At 45.3% G+C, this 8,626-nt stretch overlaps 1 pseudogene; it reads left to right on the top strand.

Annotated features, from left to right (window-relative positions):
• Window positions 1-7,302: 7,302 nt before the first annotated feature.
• On the top strand, window positions 7,303-8,204 carry LOC101549548 (ethylmalonyl-CoA decarboxylase-like; annotated as a pseudogene).
• Window positions 8,205-8,626: the final 422 nt, after the last annotated feature.

Here is an 8,626-nt window from a genome sequence, read left to right as displayed (position 1 = left end):
TGATCAGGGTTCACTCTTACCTACATACTCACTCTGGAGCTATGAGGTGCTTTGGGGAACCTATTGGATGCCGGGGATCGAATTGGGTCAGTCTTGGGCAAGGCAAGTGCCCTGTCCTCTGTGCTCTCTCCAGCCTCTTAAAATTGTTTGGCAAAACTAGCTCTGTAGAGAAAAAGCAGGAAGCCGTGTCTTGGGGATTTTGCTCTGTTGTAGTGCATTCTTTGGCTGGTCATCAGGGCTCCTTAGGATATATTATAGGGTCTGAAGAGGGAGTACAGGGGGGCATTTGCCTTTAACATGGCTGACCCAGGTTCGATCCCTAGTACCCTCTATGGTCCCTCGAGCCCCTCCAGGATGTGATCCTGATCCCAGAGCCCAACTAAGCCCTGAGCACTGCTGGGTGTGGCAAAAAAAAAATAAAGCCCCAAATACAAACTATTGTGTATATTCTGTCTTAAATTGTATGCAGTGTTAGAATAAAGACAAAAATGCAAAACTAGAGAAGTTACACAGGGGTTATGAAACTTGCTTTCATAACTCTGACTTGACCCCCAGCACTGTATATGGTCCCCCCAGCACTGTCAGGAGTAAGCCCTGCCGGGTGTGGCCCTGGCCCCTCCCCCATGTAAGCCAAAATAACAAGAACGATTTATATGGTGTCATAAAGGAATATTTCCAAAAACTCCCATCTAACTTTATGTTTACTTTTTCTTTCGCAGGTGAAAGATTTTGAGCTTGGAGTAGCTTGGTGGTGGTAAAATTTCTGCTTGGCCTGTGCGAAAGCCAGGCTTCTACCCCCAGTACTGAAAAAAATAAAAAGACTCAGCAGTACACCATTTTCTCTTTTTCATTTATGGTGCAATGTGCCAAAATTGGTGCTGTTGTCAATTTCTCTATACCTAGGAACAGAGTATTCTCTTCATTGCTTCACCCATTTGTACATGCTCACCTTGTTATATTGGTTTCATATGGTCACTTAACAAATTACCACCATCTCAGTAGTGTAAGTCACAGTTTTTTTAAATGTTTGAAACTTTAAGATCATGATTTACAAAGTTGTTCATAATACCCTTGTTTTAGGTATTCTATGTTCCATCATTAATCCTACCACCAGTGTGACCCTCCCTCCACCAATAATCCTTAGTGTCCCACCCATCCCTTAAGCCTGTTCCCTTCCAGAAAGATTGCTCCACAGTTGGAAGCCTACCTTATGAGCCGGGGGAGAAGGCAGCTGGGATAGAGAAGGGATCACTAAGTCAATGATGTTTGGAGGCATCATTCAAGATGGGAGATGTGTGCTGAAAGTAGATAAAGGAACAAACATGGCCTCTCAGTATCTGTATTTTATACCCTAATGCCCAAAAGTAGACAGAGGATATGGGAGGAAATTGCCTGCCACAGAGGTAGGGGAGGGGTGCTATGGGGCGGGGGAAGGGACACTGGGGACTTTGGTGGTGGAAAATATACACTAGTGGAGGGATGGGTGTTCGATCAGTGTATGACTGAAACTCAAACATGAAAGTTTTATAACTGTAGCTCATGGTGATCCAATTAAAAAATAATTTTTAAAAAAAGCCTGCTCCCTATACAGGCACAGAATAATTTGCTTTAGGGCTGTGCACACCTTCAGCTCATTGTGCAGGCTAAGTGAACCCCCCTCTCCTCACTTTCTCATGGAAACCCAGAACAAAATTGCAATTAAAAAAAAAACTTGTGAAGCTGGAGGGATAGTACTGTGGGGAGGGAATTTGCCTTGCACTGACTGATGCAGGCTCAATCCCCAGCATCCCATAAGGCCCCCTGAGCACTGCCAGGAGTAACTCCTAAGTGCAGAGCTAGGAGGAAGCCCTGAACATTGCTGGTTGTGACCCAAAAAGAAAAAAAAAATGCTTATGTCTTTGGGCTCAAGAACACACACAAATTTGTATTGCTTCTTCCAAGAATCTATTCCACAATGGTGTTACTAAAGTCACTGTCTGAGGATTTTCTGAGCTGTCTGGTGCTGGTTGAGCCATCTGTCTTGTTTGTGCTCACTGAGTCTAGAGTAGGCTTCTACGCAACTTTGCCAGCTTATTTTCTGTCCTCCTACTGGGCTGTCATTACTGTGAAATTTGGAAGTGTCTCAAATATGGAACCAGGTCAATTCAACAGCTGTCTTCGAGATGAGTCATGGAGTTGTGAAGTGGGACCATCTATGTGCTGGAGCATGTCGGAGTGGTTGGGGTGTTGGGTTCTCAGGCACTCAGCCTGTCTCTGTCCCCAGAAGGCTCCAGGATCTCTGCTCTGACCCCAGGCCACCCACAACAATTCAGCAGCAGTGTCTCTGTGAGATTAGCCCCATTAGATTTTTCTTTCCCTGAAAGTTCTGGGGGGCCAGAAGTGTGTAATTGATATCATCAAATTAAAATAAGCTTCTTCAAAATCTCTGGACATAGGCCAGAGATTTTGGGGGTGGGGAGAGAGCTGAATAGACTGGAGCAGATGTTTTGTCCCTGGTACCACGTGGTGTCCTGGCACTGCTGGGGGTGTCCAGAGCACTGAGCTGGGAATCACCCCCAGCACTCACTTTTTGGCCCAAAAATACAAAAAGAAAAGAAAAGACCCAAAATACTGGTGTACAATATGCTTCTTATTATTCTGGTTTCCATCTAGACAAAACCTCTTGACTTTCTAATTCATTAAAACTATGAGATCTGGGGCCGGAACGATAGTACAGCGAATAGGGTGTTTGCCTTGAACCTGGTTATTAGGAATATCAGGTTTGATCTTCAGCATCCCATATGGTCCCCCCAGCTCTGCTGGAGTGATTCCTGTTGTACAAAGCCAGGAGTAACCCCTGAGCGTTGCTTGGTGTGGCCAAATACCAAAATAAAACAAACAAAACTATGAGAGATAAATATTTTGTTTCAAACTATTATGTTTAGGGGGGCTGGAGTGATAGCACAGTGGGTAGGGCATTTGCCTTGCCCACGGCCAATCTGGGTTCGATTCCCAGCATCCCATATGGTCCCCTGAGCACCGCCAGGAGTAATTCCTGAGTGCAGAGCCAGGAGTGACCCCTGTGCATCATCGGGTGTGACCCAAAAAAGAAAAAAGAAAAAAAAATCAAACTATTATGTTTGGGGAATAAATTGTTAACATGTCAGTCAATAATATACAGGAGGTAAGAAGGACATTGTGAAGATGGGATCTTAGTGAATCATGGTCCCAATTGTCAAAGGAAGACAGTGAAGAAGAAGCTGCATGTTTGTGAGGGAAAGGGTCACTTTGGAAGTGTGGAATTCAGGCTGTCCATAGGGCTGAGAATGCAGCTCAATGACAGAGCACTTGCATTGCAAATGGGAAGCCCTGGGCTCAGAATTAGAAAGAATGGGAAAAGACAACTCTCATAGGATGTTGAGGTGGAGTTGTACCATTGTAAAGTAAATAAGTTCATAGTAATTGGAATCACTGTCACTGTCACTGTCATTCCATTGCTCATCGATTTGTTCAAGTGGGCACCAGTAACGTCTCTCATTGAGAGACTTATTGTTACTGTTTTTGGCATATCCAATACGCACTGGAAGCTTGCCAGGCTCTGCCGCTCAGGCTCAATACTCTCGGTAGCTTGCCGGGTTCTCCAAGAGGTGCGGAGAAATCCAACACGGGTCGGCCACGTGAAAGGCGAAAGCCCAACCGCTGTGCTATCGCTCCAGCCCAGTAATTGGAATAGAATATGTTTTATGGGCAATAGGGCTGAAAGTAGAATATGTGGGAAAGCATCATCTAGTGTCACAGACTTATTCTCTAGAAGCACTAAGAGATTTTAGAGTGCAAGATATTTGTCAGGATCGATTTCTGAGAAAGAAGAGGAGGAAAGCAGTATTGGAAGTTAAATATATTACTGGCCCAATTAAACCCCAGTCAATCCTGCTAGGATCTCTGGAATTTGCCAGAGTAGCCCTTTGAGGCCTCAATTAAAAAAATAACTTCTTGTGTGGGGGGGGGGCATACCTAGTGGTGTCCAGGGCAACTTCTGGCTCTGTGCTCAGGGCAAGTGCCTTCACCCCTGCGAAAGCAGCCCCATACTAACCTTCTTTGAACCTCCATCTTGCTTAGTTGACTGATGTGGATTGCTTCCAGGAGGCCATGACCTAACTAGTTTGGATTTCAGCAGCTGAGCTAGACCTTAATGCCAGCTGAAGGATGCTGCTGACCATGAAACCGCACCATTGGACACCAGAGTTTGAGGAAAGATCTATACCATGCATTTCTGTGTATTATCCTTAGAAAATAGGACTGAATGAACCAGAGAGAAAATACGGTGGGCAGGGTGCTTGCCTTGCATGCGGTTGACCTGGGTTCGATTCCCTGGCACCCCTTTTGATCCCCCAAGCACCACCAGAAGTGATCTCTGGGCTCAGATCTCAGTGATCTCAGGAGTAAGCCTGAGAACGGCTGGGTGTGGCCCCAAAGCAAAACCAAACACTAAATATACATGACTGGAATTGGCCCCAAAGAATCAGGAACTTCCAATATGAAAGACTCAGTGAAACGGAGGAAGAGACTAAAGGCTGAGCGGGTGAGGGAGCTGGCTGGAGTGCACGGTCTGCGTGCTAGAGTCTGAGATTTGAACCTCAGCACTCTGGTCTCCTGAGCACTCCCAGAAGTGTCCCCTCCTCCCAATAAACCGAAGGAGATTGGGCCAATATGATCAGAGGAAGTGAGAGATCCATGACAGCCACTTGCTGTGGCCTGTGAGGTGGTTTTTGTTTTCATGGTGCCTGGCTTAGAGCTCTGGAGTTCCCCATAGCATTGTGATGGGGGTTGGGGTGTGGGGGGTCCAGGTGTTGAGCCCACCTCCTGCCATGGGCTCCAGCCCTTTGAGCTATCTCTTTAGTCCACCCTAAAGTGTTCTGAGTGCTGCAAGTCATACAAAGGCCACATAAGACAATGACAGGAATACAACGTAAATGCTGCGGAAATGACCTGCATTGTTTTTGTTTTTCTTGAATCGCGTGCTCTTAGGAGTGGAAGGGATCCTGCTTTGCAGAATTTACCTCCATAATTCCCAGCAGGTTGGTCAGGTTCAAGATTCTTAGGAACTGACTTCAGGGAGGATTTAGAGGGATTGGGTTTTTTTTTTTTTTTTTGCTGTAGAGCTACATGTGAACCTTGCATGTTACACCCCAAGTTCCTTTCCTGGCATTGCAAAAAAAGAAAAGAAAAGAAAAAGATTTAAGCTTTTTCCCCTTCCAGAGAAGATCGTGTTCTGTCTTGAACATGTGTGTCTCTCTCCACCTCTTCCCTCACATTTCTCTAGGTAAGTTTATTTCAGTAGCCTACTTTGTTCATTAAACAATGTTTATTGGGCCCAGAGGATGGTACAAAAAAATGGACCAGGGCATTTCCTTTACACATGGCTGACTTGATTAGATCCATTGGCACCCCATATGATTCCCTGAACCCTCCAGGAGTGAGCCTGGAGCCCAGAGCCAGGAGTAAGCACTGAGCACTACAGAGTGTGTCCCCAAAACTAAAAACTTAAAAGAAAAACCCCAAAAAAATAAAAATAAAAGAAAGTATGTAGGGGTTAGAGTGATAACACAGCGGGTAGGGCGTTTGCCTTGCACATGGCTGACCCGGGTTCGATTCCCAGCATCCCATATAGTGCCCTGAGCACCGACAGCTGTAATTCCTGAGTGCAGAGCCAGGAGTGACTCCTGTGCATCGCCCGGTGTGACCCAAAAAGCAAGAAAAGAAAGTATATAAATAGGGAGGACTTTTAAAGGAGTAACTCATTAACAAGACTAGAAAATAACCAGACTTAAAAATTATGCAGCAGGGGCCAGAACTATAGTACAGCGGGTAGGACGTTTGCCTTGCACCCGGCTGACTGGAGTTCAATCCCAGGCATTCTGTATGGTTCCCCAAGCACCGCCAGGAGTAATTCCTGAGTGCAGTGCCAGGAATAATGCCTGAGCATCGCTGGGTGTGACCCAAACAGCAAAGAAAGAAAATAAATAAATAAATAAAAAATAATTATGCAGCATTGGACTGGAGCAATAGTACAGTGGATAAGGTGCTTGCCTTTCATGCAGCTAACCCAGGTTCAATCTGCCAGGTGTGCCGCCCTTAAAAAATTAAGCAGCATTAAAAAAAATATGTTGAAGCTTTATGGAAAAAAGTCATGAAATTTTCATATAAATGGATCAACATGGAAAGTATCATGTTGAGTGAAATGAGTCAGAAAGAAACAGACATAGAAAGATTGCACTCATATGTGGAATATAATGTAACTGAGAAGTACAAGTTGGCAACGATGCAACTTCTGGCAGATATCTCTCTGGACTTGGTTACTAAAATACTAAAATACAGAGACCCAAAACCGAGAGGCCGCTAAGTGTGGTCACTCGACCTCATACCTCTTCACCCTCAGCAATGGAAAACAAATTATCTAATGCTTCCTTTTCAGCAGGTCTGACTTTAGGGGAGAGACTCTCCAAACAATAATAGTGAGTTTTGTTGAAATATTGTATGCAATCAAAGTGAAAGTAAAGTAAAATTTATTAGTTACACAGGCCGGGGGGGGGGCTAGGGGTGGGGGGGCTAGGGGCATGGGGGGGTTAGGGGTGTGGGGGGGTTAGGGGTGTGGGGGTACAGGGTGGAGCTATACTGGGATTCTTGGTGGTGGAATATGCGCACTGGTGAAGGGATGGGTATTCGAGCATTGTATAACTGAGATTTAAACCTGAAAACTTTGTAACTCTCCATGGTGACTCAATAAAAAATTAAAGAAAAAATAAATTAAAAAAAATATGTTGAAGCTTTTTGGAAATTGTGGAGTTATGTGTGTGTGTGTGTGTGTGTGTGTGTGTGTGTGTGTTTTGCAGTGCTAAAAATCAAACCAGGGTCCCACACATGCAAAACAAGTGTTTGATTGCTGAAACGCATCTTTGACCCTGAAATATTCTTAAAATGGAAGATCGGGGCCAAGGAGATAGCTCAGAGATCTGGAGCACACACAGGCCTTGCAGGAGTGAAGTCCAGAATTTCATCCTCAGTATTTCATGATCCCCAGCACCATTGGGCCCAAACATTGAATCATCAGGTCTACACAATCTGGTCAAGAATGGCTGGACTTGTCTCTGAGCCACTTTGGGAAATCCTACACCTTCCCCTCAAAAGTCTTAAGGCAAGCGTCCCGAGCGGAGCTCGGTGGAGAGGGCTCGCGCTGCTGGCGCGGAACCAGAGAGAGCGGCTGCTCACTGCCCTCTGCTGGCCGCGGGGACGCCCTGGCCGGCGCCGGACGGACCTGGAGCAATGGCAAGTCTTTTGAAGACATCATCCTTAAGTGTCAGGACAAATTGCCACACCAGTCAGCACTTTATAATATATCTCATGGCTTCCATGAGAAAGAAGTTAAAAAAAAAAAAGCTAATGCAATTTCCTGGTGGATCTATTGACCTTCAGAAAGAAAACGATGGCATTGGCATTCTTACTCTGAATAATCCAAGTAAAATGAACGCTTTCTCAGGTGTAACGATGTTACAACTCCTGGAAAAAGTGATTGAGCTGGAAAATTGCAAAGAAGGGAAAGGAATCATTGTCTGTGAAGCAAAAAAAAAAAATTACGTTCTCCTTGGGATTGATCTGAACGCCGTGAAGGCACTAAGAACTCCAGAGGATGGCATGCCCTTGTGTATGTTCATGCAAAATACCTTAACAAGATTTATGAGATTTCCTTTAATAAGTGTTGAGCTGATTCAAGGACGGGCATTGGGTGGAGAAGCAGAATTTACTACAGTATGTTGATTTCAGATTAATGACTAAAGAGAGTGAGATCAGATTTGTCCACAGGGAGATGGGGATAATGCCAAGCTGGGGTGGTGCTACTTGGGTGGTTAATATCATGGCAGTAGACTAGCTCTCAGCATCTTAAATGGGTCCTTAAACTAGATCCAATGAAAGCTTTGAGCATAGAAATAGCTGAAGAGGTCTTGTAGTCTTCAGATGAAAATGAATCTCTACAAGAGGCACAAGAGTGGCTAAAGCAATTTATCAAAGGGCCACCAGAAATAATTAGAGCTATGAAAAAATCTGTGTTGTCAGTCAAGCAGCTTGGTTTTGAGGAGGCATTACAGACTGAAAGAGATCTTGTAGGCGCGGTTTGGGGTGGACCTGCAAATTTAGAGGCGATTGCTAGAAGAGGAAAATTTAAATAACTTAAAAACTGTAAGTACAAACTTTGTAGCACTATCGTTCCGGTGTTCATCGATTTGCTCGAGCGGGCACCAGTAGCGTCTCCATTGTGAGACTTGTTACTGTTTTCCGCATATCGAATTCTGCACGGGTAGCTTGCCAGGCCCTGCCCTGTGGGCGGGATACTCTCGGTAGCTTGCTGGGCTCTCCGAGAGGGATGAAGGAATCTAATCCGGGTTGGCCGTGTGCAAGGCAAACACCCTAGCCGCTGTGCTATCTGGCAGTTCAAAAACAGACTTTAGGGGCCTGGAGTGATAGCACAGCGGGTAGGGCACTTGCCTTGCACGCGGCCGACCCAGTTTGATTTCCAGCATCCCATATGGTCTCCTGAGCACTGCCAGGTGTAATTCCTGAGTGTATGAGCCAGGAGTAATCCCTGTGCATT

This window comes from Sorex araneus, chromosome 2, assembly GCF_027595985.1.
Source record: "Sorex araneus isolate mSorAra2 chromosome 2, mSorAra2.pri, whole genome shotgun sequence".
NCBI lineage: Eukaryota > Metazoa > Chordata > Mammalia > Eulipotyphla > Soricidae > Sorex > Sorex araneus.
Note: the sequence above shows the minus strand (reverse complement) of the source record. Positions and strands in the feature narration are given on the sequence as shown.